This window comes from Saccopteryx bilineata, chromosome 6 (assembly GCF_036850765.1).
Source record: "Saccopteryx bilineata isolate mSacBil1 chromosome 6, mSacBil1_pri_phased_curated, whole genome shotgun sequence".
Lineage (NCBI taxonomy): Eukaryota > Metazoa > Chordata > Mammalia > Chiroptera > Emballonuridae > Saccopteryx > Saccopteryx bilineata.
In genome coordinates, this window is record NC_089495.1 from 195,612,928 (window position 1) to 195,628,015 (window position 15,088).

A 15,088-nucleotide genomic window follows, 5' to 3' on the forward strand; every position below is an offset into this window, starting at 1 on the left:
GGCCCCCACAGTGTTTCCCTTGGACCAGTGTGGGCAGAAAGCAACCCCAGGGAGTCAGCTTGGGCCCTGCCCCCTTGGGTCTCCTAGAGGGGCAGAGGCGGTGGCAGCAGCAAGAAACTAGAGTTGGATGTCAGAGTCCCACAGGTTGAAGGAGAAATGTCAAGGGACCCCCAAGAAAGGGGTGCATCCATCAAAGTCAAAGGTGAGAAGAACTTGAAGCAAGAGCCATCTCCATGAGCCCGCAACAGCATCCCAAGACAGAAAGGGGCAGCTTTAAATGTCTGCTGAGTCCAGAGCACCTGACGCCAGCTGAAACAGTGCAGGTCAGGGGACACCCTTCCTCTCCTCCACTGTCTCTACCCAGCTCCGCTCTGACCCACTGAGGAAACCAGCGATGGGCTCCATAGGTTAGAAACAAAAAACACTAGCGCTTCTAGAATGGCTGGATTTAAAGAGACACCCTAGCAACTGGAGCTCTCGGACTTGTTGGTGGGAATGCAAGGTGGTACAACTACTTTGCAAAATAGTTTGTAGCAGTTTCTTAAAAAGGTAAACATATACTTTGCCTAAGAGTCATGAAAGCACTTGTCTACTCAAAGACATGTTAATGAATGCTTTTAGCAGTTTTATTTATAATAGCCAAAAACTGGGGGCATCCACAGGGGATAGGGTATACATATCTTAGCAACAGGAATAAACTACTGAGATATGGATAAGTCTCAAAATAATTATGTTCAATGAAAGTAGCCAGAAGAAAGGAGTATGAATTGTATGTTTCCATTTCTATAAAATTCCAGAAAAATCTTAAGTCATCTGCAGTGAAAGAAACTGATCTATAGTGACTACGGTTGTCTGGGAGTCAGAGGGAGTGACGAGGAGGAGCTGAGGATAAAGGGTTACGGGAAACCTTTGGGGTGATGGAAACGTTCATCATCTTGATTTGGTGATGAGTTCATGGATATGTACATATGTTGAGATTCATCAAATTTTGCAATTCAAATAGGTGTAGTTCATTGTACATTGATTATGCCTCAATAGTACTGTTAAAAAAATAAATAAAAGAAACTAGAGAGTGGCACAATCGGGATTTGAACCCATGTGTCTGGTGTGAAACCGCTCAGGAACTGGCAACTTATTAAGTCTTCCTTTCTTGGCTGGAGATATAAAGTCAGTCCACATGGCACCACCTCCAGGAAGCCTTCCTGTCCCCTTCCATTATTGACTGTGGTTTTTCAGAAATTGCCTCCCCCGCCCCCATGGCCTGCCCCACACCACCATCTTGCCTGCCTTCAGGATTTGTCAGTGGCTCCTTTCTCTACTTGGGGACCCTCCCTTCTTCCCTTGTGTCCTCCCCCAGATGGTCCTTCACAGATGCTATCGGAGAGTCCAGTGCTAGAATCAGACCAGTCTGGGTTGATTTACACCAGCTGTCTGACCTTGAATGGTTCCTTTACCTCTTTGAGCTTCAGATTCCACAACTGAATAATAATAGCAGCTACCTCGAAATTGCCTGAAGGATCAAATAAGAGACAGTTCATGTTAAACAATTAGCACAGGGCCCAGTGTGTAATAAAGCACTCAATAAATGTTAACTATTATTGATCTTCACCTGGGCAGTGGCTGCTGACTGTTAAAGTTTCTCAGCCTTTGAATCAAGTACTTACCGCCTCGGGTGTATTTATTGACATGGAAAGATGCCCAGAGCCTACTGTAGAGGAGGAAAGAGCAGGCTAGAAAACAGTGTGCGCGCCTCTCACGTCATCTTAAAGACTAAAGGAAACAAGGGGCATACGTCTCTCAGCGTGGTGCCTGCACACAGGAAGCGCTCAGTGGAAGCCAGTGTGATTGTTATTAATGTGAAGGAATTCTGTAGCCCACCCAATCCTGGTTTCAAATATTATGATGAGAGTTCCTATGAAACAAGATGTTCGCGATTGTGCTTTCACAGTGAGTCAAAGATAGACCCGTGCTGTCCCTTCTGCTCTCCTTCTTACACACTCCAGCGGGGCTGGAGTTGGACTTGGGACCCATTGATGGATTTTGGTACTTTCTTCTGTGGTCCTGGAGCAAAAAGCAAAGCAAAGCTTTGCCCTTGGGAATTGAGAACCCAAGCTGGGGTAAAGAATATTCTTTGCAGTAACTGAGGTGCTATGACAAAATTTAGACACTTGAGGGCGCTCCAATCAATTGGCAATACAGTAAATCACAGAAGGGTGACCATAATACGAATGCTGCTGTTTCATTTAATAATGGCTTCTATTAAGTTTTTAACTATAAGCTCCTAATGTGCTGAGAGTTTTTATCTCCTTTTATCCTTCCAAGTACCCCATCAGTTAGATATTGCTACTAAAGATTTTATATATAAGGTGTATTGTTCTTTAGAATTTTAAAAATATATTTTTTAAGGAACCACAATTTACAAATCTTATAAAATATACAGCTATTAAATGTACAGTTTGATGAATTGTTACAAGTGTATACACACAGGTAACCCCACCCAGATCAAGATATATACCTTTTTAAATTTTTTTAAATTAGATTTATTAGGGTAACACTGATTAATAACATTATATAAATTTCAGGTGTGAAACTCTGTAATACAATATCTGTTCTCTCTAGCGCATTGTCATCACCTGAAGTCTAGTCTCCTTCTGTCACCTCGTATTTGACCCCCTTTACCCTCTTTGTCCCCCCCATTCCACCATCTGTTGTCTGTCGCTATGAATTTGTGTTTTTAAAGATATATAGTGTGTGTGTGTGTGTGTGTGTGTGACAGAGACAGAGAGAGGGACAGATAGGGACAGACAGACAGGAAGGGAGAAAGATGAGAAGCATCAATTCTTCGTTGTGACACCTTAGTTTCTCATTGATTGCTTTCTCATATGTGCCTTGACCAGGGGACTCAAGCAGAGTGAGTGACCCCTTGCTCGAGCCAGCGACCTTGGGCTCAAGCTGGTGAGCTTTGCTCAAACCAGACGAGCCCGAGCTCAAGCTGGCGACCTCGCGGTTTCAAACCTGGCTCCTCTGTGTCCCAGTTCGACACTCTATCCACTAGGCCAGCACCTGGTCAGGCGAAGATATATAATTTTTAAACACCCTTTCCACTTACCCTCACCCTGACCCATGGCAACCACTGTCCTGAGTTCTATTATCATTTATTCATTTCACTTGTTTTTGAACTTCATATAAACGGAATCATATACGTGATGTTTAGGGTTGCCAGGTTTAGCATGCAAAAATCCAGAATGTTAGTTAAATTTGAATTTCCCATGGGCCATAATTACACTAAAAATATACTCATTGTTTATTTGAAATTCATTAAAGTTACTCTTTTTTATTGCTGCGCTGTATTCTGCTCCATGAAGGCCCCTCAGTATATTTATTACTTGTACTGTGGGTGGGGATCACCGGCCCCATGTTACAGATGAGAAAACAGAGGCTCAGGGAGGTAAAAAGACCAGCCGAGGGGATGCAACCAGGTACTGGCAGAACAAAAATTCAAAGTCATGTCCGCCTGACTCCAAAAGCCTCTTGGATTTCTCAGTGCTTGTTTTTCAGCCGTGAGTCCCAGATGGTAGAGGTTCAAGTCCCAGCTTTGTGACCCGGGGTAAGTCAGATGCTCTCTGCAAGCCTTAGTTTCTACTCCTCCACGCAGGTTTGCCTTAGGGATCTGCAGAAAGCTAATAGCTTACAGGGTTTTAGAAAGACAAGCAGCTATGGACACAAGACTAAGGCAGGCAGATGGATGTCTAATGATGGCCAAGACCCTGGAGGCTCATGGCTACCTGACAGCCCTGGAAATCACGGCCCAGGCGGGTAGGAGTGGGGCTCAGGCCTCCCTCCAGGAAGGGGCCGCTGGGAGTTTTCTGCCTATTACCCTACTTGTGACCTCAGCTCCTATCAACTTAGCCTCCAAAAGACTGGGCACGTAAGGCCATAAATTCCTGCTATCATTAGTATCTCTACAGCTCAGGCTGTTTGCCAGGAGCACTACAGTTACTTTATCACTTACAAGCTCCATAATGATTTTTTATCACCTTTTTCTCACAGTAGCCTTGCAAACAGGGCTAGTTTTGCTCTCTTTCGATTTGGAGTTGGGGGAATCCAGGTCCTGAAGGGTTTCAGGGAATTTTTTTTTTTTTACTTTGCCCAAAGCTCCTGAGAGGATTTGGGTTTGACTCACAACCTCTTTGAGGTCCAGACTGGGGCTTTGTGTGAGGCCAGAGGTTGTGGCAGAACCAGGAGGTGGAGACTGGGAACCATTGGTAACCAAGGAAAGAACTTAGATTCAACTACTTCTGAGCTGTGTGACCTACGGCAAGTCACTCAGTCTCTCTGTGTTACTTCATCAGTTAAATGAGGAAGTAGTAATAGTACCCATTTCATATGTTAGTACATATAAGACACTCAATAACTGTGAGTTTCTATATAGCCTTGAATCAAGACCTGAATTTTAAACCCAGACCCTGGCCTGCTGACCTCTGAACCTCAGATTCCTTATCTGTAGAGTGGGCATAATCTTACCTGCCTCACACACTGGCTCTTTTATCTCCAGTCCCATCGGCCTGGCCTTCTTTAGGTCTTCACATCCAGCTCTGCTTGACACTAAACCCCACCCTCCTAATCCCAGCTTTGTCTAGTTAAAGCTCCATTATAATCTCAAAAAATCCTTCCTTCCCTCCCTCCTTCTTTTCTCTGCTTATTCAATATATTTGTTGAGCATCTACTATGTGCAAGGACTGAGCTAGGTGGTAGATAAGACAGGCAAAGTGTCCCTGTCCTCATGAAGAGGCCATAGACCATAAACTAAAAAGAGATAAAAAACAAAACAAAAAAACCCAAGGCAATTACAACTGTATTAAGCACGTCATAAGGGAAAATTAAAGCACTGTAAGAGGAAGGAAATGAGAAAAGTTGCTTTCTAGAAAGTCCTCTCCAAGGAGACACTTCTGTTTAAATTAGTAATTGATCTACATGTGCACATGGTACCATGGTACAAAATGCAGGTGATGGACATCGTGCGGTCAGAAGTGCTCCTCCCCTCCATTCCCACCCTTTTTCAGATTTGCAGTCCTCCTCCAGAGAGGCCCCTGTACTGCCAGTTTCTTGAGAGTGGGTGACATTTGCCATGGCATCCGAATCACAAGAAGCAGCAGCCATTGGCAGATGTGGAAGGAGTCCAAGCAGAGGCAATAACCAGTGCAAAGGCCCTGAGGCTGGACCAGCACTACTGGGGAGAGAGAGAGAGAGAGAGAGAGAGAGAGAGAGAGAGAGAGAGAGAGAAGGGAAAGCACAGGCAATCCCGGTGGGTGATGTGGGGCCAGTCAGCCCAAAGAAGGAATTGGGATGTTTCTCTATGTGGCCTGGGGATAACTTTCCAGTTGGGGGCAGGGTCAAGGTGAGTGTCTTTTGATTTGTGTTTTATTTTTGTTTATTTATTTATTACAGAGACAGAGAGAGTCAGAGAGAGGGACAGACAGACACGAATGGAGAGAGATGAGAAGCATCAATCATTAGTTTTTCGTTGCGACACCTTAGTTGTTCATTGATTGCTTTTTCATATGCGCCTTGACCGCGGGCCTTCAGCAGACGGAGTAACCCCTTACTCGAGCCAGTGACCTTCGGTCCAAGCTGGTGAGCTTTGCTCAAACCAGACGAACCTGCACTCAAGCTGGAAACCTCGGGGTCTCGAACCTGGGTCTTCTGCATCTTAGTTGGACGCTCTATCTACTGCGCCACCGCCTGGTGAGGCTGATTTGTGTTTTATAAGAACACTGTGGAGAATGGACTTAGGGAGACCACTGAGGTGGCAACCGCAGCTGAGGGTGGGAAGACCATGGCCTGGATGGAAGAGCAGGGGTGTTGAGAAGCGTCAACCCCGTTGTTTGAGAGGAGCGGTGGAGACCAGCTCTCATAGTACCTTGCCAATGCGAGTAGCCCATCTTTGTGAGTGTTGGATTAACGCTGCACCCTGGAACCTGGCACAGAGTGGGCACTTGGAAAGTGTTTGCTGAAGAGATGACTGAAGGATGAAAAGCTCTTTGTAAATGGAGACACACCGAGGCCTGTTGAGTCAGTGGGTCTAATTCCCTGTCTTCGGCAGCCTGCTTTAAGGCATTGTTGAAGGATTTCTTTAGCTCAATCTGTTGACATCCTACTATTAAGCCTGTGAGGTGAATAGCACAGGACTCACGTCTGGTGGGAGACCCAGCTCACCAGGGTCGTCCCCCTGCATAGTGGGTGACTTGACGGCAAAGACTGGTTCTTCTCACCTCTATGTCATCAGCAGGCCCATGGTAGGTGTGCCCACGACAAGGTCACAGCACAGTGAGGGCAGGAGGCATCCAGAACCCCAGCCACATCAGCAGGCCAATGGCAGGTGTGCCCCCGACAAGGTCACAGCACAGTGAGGGGCAGGAGGCATCCAGAACCCCAGCCACATCAGCAGGCCAATGGCAGGTGTGCCCCCGACAAGGTCACAGCACAGTGAGGGCAGGAGGCATCCAGAACCCCAGCCACATCAGCAGGCCAATGGTAGGTGTGCCCCCGACAAGGTCACAGCACAGTGAGGGGCAGGAGGCATCCAGAACCCCAGCCACATCAGCAGGCCAATGGTAGGTGTGCCCAGGACAAGGTCACAGCACAGTGAGGGGCAGGAGGCATCCAGAACCCCAGCCACATCAGCAGGCCAATGGTAGGTGTGCCCAGGACAAGGTCACAGCACAGTGAGGGCAGGAGGCATCCAGAACCCCAGCCACATCAGCAGGCCAATGGTAGGTGTGCCCACGACAAGGTCACACCACAGTGAGAGGGCAATAGGCATCCAGAACCCCAGCCACATCAGCAGGCCAATGGTAGGTGTGCCCACGACAAGGTCACAGCACAGTGAGGGGCAGGAGGCATCCAGAACCCCAGCCACATCAGCAGGCCAATGGTAGGTGTGCCCACGACAAGGTCACAGCACAGTGAGGGCAGGAGGCATCCAGAACCCCAGCCACATCAGCAGGCCAATGGTAGGTGTGCCCACGACAAGGTCACACCACAGTGAGAGGGCAATAGGCATCCAGAACCCCAGCCACATCAGCAGGCCAATGGTAGGTGTGCCCACGACAAGGTTACACCACAGTGAGGGGCAGGAGGCATCCAGAACCCCAGCCACATCAGCAGGCCAATGGTAGGTGTGCCCACGACAAGGTCACAGCACAGTGAGGGGCAGGAGGCATCCAGAACCCCAGCCACAAACTGCCAGGGTCCAGGCAGAGAGTGGTTGGCATCACAGAAGTTTGAGTCAGGGTTTCCTTTTTTTATTTCTTGTTATTATTTTTTTAATTTACTCATTTTTTTTTAGAGAGGGAAGAGAGGGAAAGAGAGAGAGAAAGAGAGAGAGAGAGAGAGAGAAGGGGGGAGGAGCAGGGAGCATCAATTCCCATATGTGCCTTGACCAGGCAAACCCAGGGTTTCGAACCGGTGACCTCAGTGATCCAGGTCGATGCTTTATCCACTGCGCCACCACAGGTCAGGCGAGTCAGGGTTTCTTAATCTCAGCACCATTGACATTTGAGGCTGAAGAGCTCTCTGGTATGGGGACTGTCCTGAGCATTGTAGGACGCTTAGCAGCATCCCTGGCCTTCACCCACTAGATGCCAGTGGCACACCAGTCATGACAACTAAAAATGTGTCCAGACATTGTCCAATGTCCCCTGAGGGGCAAAATCCCCCCAGCCTGAGAAGCACTGGCTTCACTGAGACGAATGAAGCGAAGGGTGTATCTCTGGCGGCACAGCTGGCTGCGGGAACTTCACGGACGTGAGAGGCACTCGGCCTAGAAAGAGTGGGAGCCATTATCATCTCCATTCCTGAAGGGAACAGTGTTACTGCTCCCGGACAGAGCTGGTTCTGCGGATGTGAGGCCAGTGCAGGGGGCGAGGCTTCGGAGAAAGGAAAACGGGGAGGAAGTGGGTGGCATAACTGTCCCTGCTTCTCTCTCATCCTGTCCTTTAATCTCCCACTGGCTCTTCCTTTTGATGGAATCCAGCAGAAGTCCGGGACATGAGTGCCTCCCAGGGCACAGAGCAGGCTGGACAAGGGCACGCGGGGCGTGAGGTGAACAGAGAATCGCCAGCTCAGGGAGGGGGCCCCAGGCTCCGGACCCCTTGTCCGGAGTTCAGTCTTGTAACTTGCCTAGGAGTCTTCCCGGTGGAGGAAACTGGGAAAGGGTATCTCCACCGGAGGGAACAGCAGGTACAGAGGAGTTACAAAACGCCTGGCTCGCCTAAGTGTTTATTTAATTATGATTGTTTGTTTGATTGACTGACTGTTCTACGTGCACTGGGTGAAAAATAGAACATTCGAAAGGTACACAAGGGCATGAAATGAAAAGCCGGTCTTCCTCCCACCCCTGACCCCAGCTGCTCAGCTCACCTCCCCGGAGGCCGCCTTTCTCTCCGGCCGCTTATCACTGTCGAGAGACAATCAAAGCAAATGATAGAAAGTGGTAGTAAAGTCTGTGACACGTGTCCCTTGACCCCCTAAATTGACTTACTAATGTGAGTGACGTCTGTACAGCTCCTACTATGTGCCGAGACATGGCCTCAGAACCCTGGCCCTCTCTGAGCCCAGCCCTTCAGTAAACCCTGTGTGGTTTTAGACACACTACCCTCAGCTTCTCATCTCCTCCTCCAATCAAGGAGTGAGTGTCCCAGGGTCCTGCCAGGACCTGTGCGGTGTGCTCCCAGTTGTGTTGTTGAACTGACGTTTTGTGGATTGAGCTGAATTAAAGTTGAACCACTGACAAGAAGCAAATTTAGCAACATAAAGCACACATAAGCCTTGGGTGTGGTTCTGGAGACCACACGTTATCGTTCTGGGGAGACAGTAAGGTTTCTGTCTCCAACCACCTGCTCTTCTCTGAGCCACCAGAACGGTTGCCTGTGGTTTGGCCTTGGAGGGTGGGCTAGATTGGGAGCAGTTCGGTCCAACAAACCAACTGGGGGGGGGGCACGTGGCCTGGCTCAGGCCTGCCCAGGGAAGGCCAGATCTTTCCTGACTACCCCTGGCTGCTGTCTGCAGCCCTCTGGGAGTTTGAGACCAGATGGGGGAACTGGGAGGGACAGCAGCCTACAGCCAACTCAGAAACTCGCCCGTCACTGAAACCAAACAACCAAATCTGGGCCCCAGTGCCCCGCCAGAAGCCCAGAGGCCAGAGCTACCCAGTCCCCACGGCAGGCCAGGCGAGAACGGGCCCTTCCTTACCCCTGCCCTTCCGTTCTGACTCCTCTATTCTCTCAAGACCCAGTTCCTTCCCGACCGTGCTGTGTTGCCAGCACTTGGGGCAACTGCGCCTGCCACAGTCAGACCACCTGCCGTGTGCAGGTGTGGCCCACACACCAGCTCTCAGCCCCCTGGCTGCTCTGCAGGAAGGTGCAATGATCCCCACTCTGCAAACAAACAGACAAGCAAACCTCCCCCCCCCCACACTCAGAAAGGAGGGATGCAGAGCAGTGTGAGGTCGGAATCATAATGGAAAGTGATATCAATGGGCACTGTGTATTAATAATGATGGAGTGTTGCCTGACCAGGCGGTGGCGCAGTGGATAGAGCGTTGGACTGGGTTGCAGAGGACCCAGGTTCGAGACCTTGAGGTCGCCAGCTTGAGCGCGGGCTCATCTGGTGTGAGCAAAAAGCCCACCAGCTTGAACCCAAAGTCGCTGGCTCCAGCAAGGGGTTACTCGGTCTACTGAAGGCCCGCGGTCAAGGCACATATGAGAAAGCAATCAGTGAACAGCTAAGGTGTTGCAACGCGCAATGAAAAACTAATGACTGATGCTTCTTATCTCTCCGTTCCCATCTGTCTGTCCCTGTCTATCCCTCTCTCTGACTCTGTCTCTGTAAAAAATAAATAAAATTAAAAAAAAATAATGATGGAGTGTTAAACACAGAATCAGAGAATCTTAGAGTCATGAAGTCCAGGAATCGAGGACTCACAAACCTGTATATTACCAGTATAACCCCCGCCCCCCATGCATTCACCACGCCACGGATGAAACCTCTCTCGGGCCCAGCTCTCATCCATCTAAGCCTCTTCTTCTCTAACCTGGGGTCTAGTTCCGGCCTCCTCTCTGGCCTCGCCTCCTTCCAAACTTGCACGCAGCAGCCAGAGGCATCTCTTTAAACTTTAAGCAGACTGTGTCACTCTTCCCCTTAAAACCCTTTGCCGGCTCCCCTTTGCCCTCAGGATAAAGTTCAAACCCCTTGACCTGGTTTGTGAGGTCCTCTATCATCTGGTCATAGTTTCTTGCCACTCTGCCTCTTTCTGGCATCCCCTAACCCCAACTTTATACCAATTCACACTGACCTTGTTTTAGTTCATCAGGTATGCCGTGCACTCTCTCCCCCTCCCTAACCCCTGGACCTTTGCACTTGCTGTTTCTTCCACTTGGAATGCAGTGTACACCAGCGCCCCCTTCTCTCTCTTTCTGTCTCTATTGGGAAACTCCCCCGCCCCCCGACCTCCCAAGGAGGCTGGGTTGCTGCCTCTCCTCATGCTCCCCTCCCAGATCCTGTTCTATGTGCACGACAGATCTCACCGTGTATCATATATGCCCGTGTACCTGCCTGTGTCCCATCAGCCACAGGAGGGCAGAAACCTGGGTCGTTATTCTACTGAATCCCTAGCTCCTGGCATTGTGCCGGGCAGAGAAGTGCTGCTGAATTGATATGTATTGATAATTTAAAAATGAATCACTGGCCTGACCTGTGGTGGCGCAGTGGATAAAGCGTCAACCTGAAAATGCTGAGGTTGCCGGTTCGAAACCCTGGGCTTGCCTGGTCAAGGCACATATGGGAGTTGATGCTTCCTGCTCCTCCCCCCTTCTCTCTCTCTCTCTCTCTCTCCCTCTCTCTCCCCCCTCTCTATAATGAATAAATAAAATCTTTAAAAAAAATGAATCATAATACATTAGAATCACAAAATTTTATTTGGCTGATTTTAGAGAGAAAGAGAGAGAGAGAAACGATGATTTGTTTTTCCACTTATTTATGAATTCATTGGTTGATTCCTGTATGTGCCCTGACTGGAGACTGAACGTTGGTGTATCAGGGTGATGCCCTAACCAACTGAGCTATCCGGCCAGGGCCCAGAAGCTCAAAATTTTAGAAACAGAAACCTGTAGTCTCAGGATCATATAATCATAAACTTAGAAAGTACTAGGAACACAGAAACTGAGCATCCCAGAAGCTTAGGACCACAATGTTGGAAGAATTTTTGTACAGGCATCTTGTCCTATTAGTTGATTAGATAAGACTCCACTGTGCCCTACTAAATTATTTAACTTTTATTTTCACAAATACTTATATAATATTATTGTCTTTCAAATATTTACTTTTTTAATGTGCCCTTCTATAATATGCACTGAGCACCTGACTTATTTATTAAGCTCTATTTATTGAGCATGTAGTATGTACCAGACGTTATGCTGGCCAACTGTATTTTATCTATGGCTGCATAACAAATTATCCTGATATAAAATAGCAAACACTTTCTCACAGTTTTTGTGTGGCAGGACTGCAGGAGTGGCTTAGCTAGATGGCTATATCATGAGATTACAGTCAGACAGGGCCAGGGCACCTGAAGGCCTGGCAGGGCCTGAGGGACCCACTCCCAGGATGGTTTATTCCCACGTCTCTCCCTCTCCATGTGGACCTTCCCATAAAGCTGTTTGTCCTTACAACATGACTGCCAGCTTCCTCAAAGTAAGTAATGCAAGATGGCAAGATGGCACCCACAATGCTTTTTGTAGCCTAGCCTTGAAAGTCACACTGCTTCATACCCACAAATCGGATTATACAGGACAGCCCTATTTGGTTTGGGGGTGGACTATACAATGGTGTAAGTGCTGTTACCAGTGGAAATGGGGCTCACTGGGCACTATATTGAAGGCTGGTTACCACTTCAATGTTGATCAAGACTGATCCAGAATCATCCTTATCTGTATTATTATTATTTTTTTTGTATTTTTCTGAAGTTGGAAATGGGGAGGCAGTCAGACAGACTCCCACATGCGCCCGACGGGGATCCACCAGGCATGCCCACCAGGGGGCGATGCTCTGCCCATCTGGGGCACTGCTGTGTTGCAACCAGAGCCATTCTAGCACCTGAGGCAGAGGCCATAGAGCCATCCTCAGCACCCGGGCCAACTTTGCTTCAATGGAGCCTTGGCTGTGGGAGGAGAAGAGAGAGACAGAGAGGAAGGAGAGGGGGAGGGGTGGAGAAGCAGATGGGTGCTTCTCCTGTGTGCCCTGGCTGGGAATCAAACCTGGGACTCCTGTACACCAGGCCGACGCTCTACCACTGAGCCAACCAGCCAGGAGCCCTTGTCTGTATTTTTTATGCAATAATGTCCTCTATACCATCAAAAGCTTTGCTCCGCTATGGCCTCTGGGATTTTCTTCCATCTTTCTTACTCCTACCCTGCAGGTTTGACCCTATTGCTTTCTGCCTCTTATCAGGTGTCAACAGAAAGTTTTCAGGAAGCAACCAGGATTTCGGTCCCTTCCTCAAATGTGATGAAATACACAGAGAGTGCAGCGGTCCATTCAGACCACTGGAAATAATGACCAGAGCCAACCAAGTCATGACTGCCACCCAATATGATAGCGATGACGGGATGCCATTGATTTAATGACACATCCTAACTTCAGAGATATCTGAATGTGAAAAAGAACGCTTCGTAGAGTTTTTAGAATATCATGATAATTGCTGCCTATGGGGATTTATGCAAGGATGAAATACATGTGTGATGGCCCTGTCCACAGGCCCCACAGTGTCTGGCTTAGCAGCGGTGGCCCCTTGACATTGCTCAACAGTCCCCGGAATCTCGTGGCGCAGGGCATTGGCCTGGCAGGGCCCACTCAGGTTTATGGTGACAGTCAGCACCCCTGCCAGACACGATCTCAAAGCCATAAAGGCTTTTACAGTTTCACTCTCCCCTGAGATAAGCTTGGGGAGCCCTTCCCAAGGCCGGGGAGCAATTTCAGAGCCACAGCAGGAGGGGCTGGGCGTTCCAGAAGGAGGGAAACGGAACAAGTTTTATGGCTCCCACTTCTCTAAAAATATCACGTTCTCATACCCTCAGCTTGAACCTGCTGGTGAAGCCTCCTCGGCTACCGCAAGGTGTGGGGTGAGTGGCGTGCTGATGATGTTCAGGATACACAGGGACAGCATTAAATGACACTGTTCCCAAAGCCTGTTTCTTTATAGGTCTTGCTTCCTTCTAAAAACCTTAAGGAGAAAGCCTCCATTGGAGAGCATATTCCTTTAACATTCCTCTAAATACTTGTCAATTTCTAGGTTGAAGAAAAGAGAGCAGAGCTTTCCTGGGCAATCCTATCTGGCTGCACCTTCAGAATGTAGTTTTCACTTAAATTTTTCAACCACCTCCTATTCACGGCAAATGATACTGGTTTCCCATTTATGTCAGCAACCAGAGTAAAGAGAAGAATCATGAATGGATTTAAAGAAAAATACTAAGTTGCGGAAGGTACGGTGGTTCTGGGGTGCGAAGGGGATCAAGGTGGGTGTTGACGGGGCAGAGGCTGGAAACCGCTGGCCTCCGTCCTCGCTGCCCCCGGCAGGTGGTATTTCCTGCTGCCTGCCCGGCTTCCGTCCCCACTCGTCCGTCCTCCCTCCTCAACCTCCAGCGCTCTTTTCTCTCCCTTCCCATCGCCCCCCGGGAATCCTCCTCCTGCACATGCACACCACTCTGCCCAGAGCGCAGTCATCTCTCCCTGCCGCACACCATCCCCCTAGCAGCTTCACTGCCACTCCTTTGGCTCTTAATATTGAGCTCCTTGTTATTTCCCCCGACAAGTGAAAATTTTAAGTGCCAAGAGGGAGGTCCCTGCTGGTACTGGTTCTTCCTCATCCTCAGGACGCTTGGGCATAGGGCTTTGCGCACTGCTATTGGTCAAATGATGAGCTTGCCCACCATGATTCATCATCGTCTTCCTCAGTTCCATCATGGTGGCCCCTGGAGCCAGACCACGGGCGTTTGAAGTTCAGCTGTTGCATTGGCCATGGACCTTGGCCAAGTCTCTTCCTCTTTCTGAGCCTCGGTTGCCTCATTTGTAAAATAAAACAACAAGAAGAGCTGATTTGGGGGGTTGTCGTGGCGATTAAATTATGTCCAACGAGGCCCTGGCCGGTTGGCTCAGTGGTAGAGCGTCGGCCTGGCGTGCAGAGGTCCCGGGTTCGATTCCTGGCCAGGGCACACAGGAGAGGCGCCCATCTGCCTCTCCACCCCTCCCCCTCTCCTTCCTCTCTATCTCTCTCTTCCCCTCCCGCAGCCGAGGCTCCATTGGAGCAAAGATGGCCCGGGCGCTGGGGATGGCTCCTTGGCCTCTGCCCCAGGCGCTAGAGTGGCTCTGGTCGCGGCAGAGCAACGCCCCGGAGGGGCAGAGCATGGCCCCCTGGTGGACGTGCCGGGTGGATCCCGGTAGGACGCATGTGGGAGTCTGTCTGACTGTCTCTCCCTGTTTCCAGCTTCAGAAAAATACAAAAAAAAAAAAAATTATGTCCAACGATGTTCAACCAAGAGGAAGAGGTCAGTCGATGCTGGCCTTGGCTCTTGGTTTTTCGCTCTGCCGTCCTCAAACAGCTGCATGAGATCCCGTGATTCAGGTCTCTTAGATCACATTTTGGAATCTTACATATGACACACTGATTCCAGAAACTGAGATCAAAGGTGATCTGGGTTCCACAAAAGAGGAAGTGTGGCAATGCCACTGATTTGGGATGACAGGTCATTCACGCTGCGTGGACCTCCTTGGGTTCCTCCCGCAGCCTGTCCTCCAGAGTCTCTTCCACTTCTCATTCCCGCTTTTTGAGTAATAGGGCTCCACTCGGAATAATGGGATACAAGCTCTACTATCATGGCTGGAGAAGCAACCTTTGCAGGGGGGTCAAATTCCCGATTCTCCATGAAGCCACATCGCTTAGTAGAGCAAACATGGGTTCGAATCCTGGCTCAAGCGCTCTCTAGCTGTGCGCCTTGAACAAGCTCCTTCACCTCCCTGAACCTTTCTTCTAAAT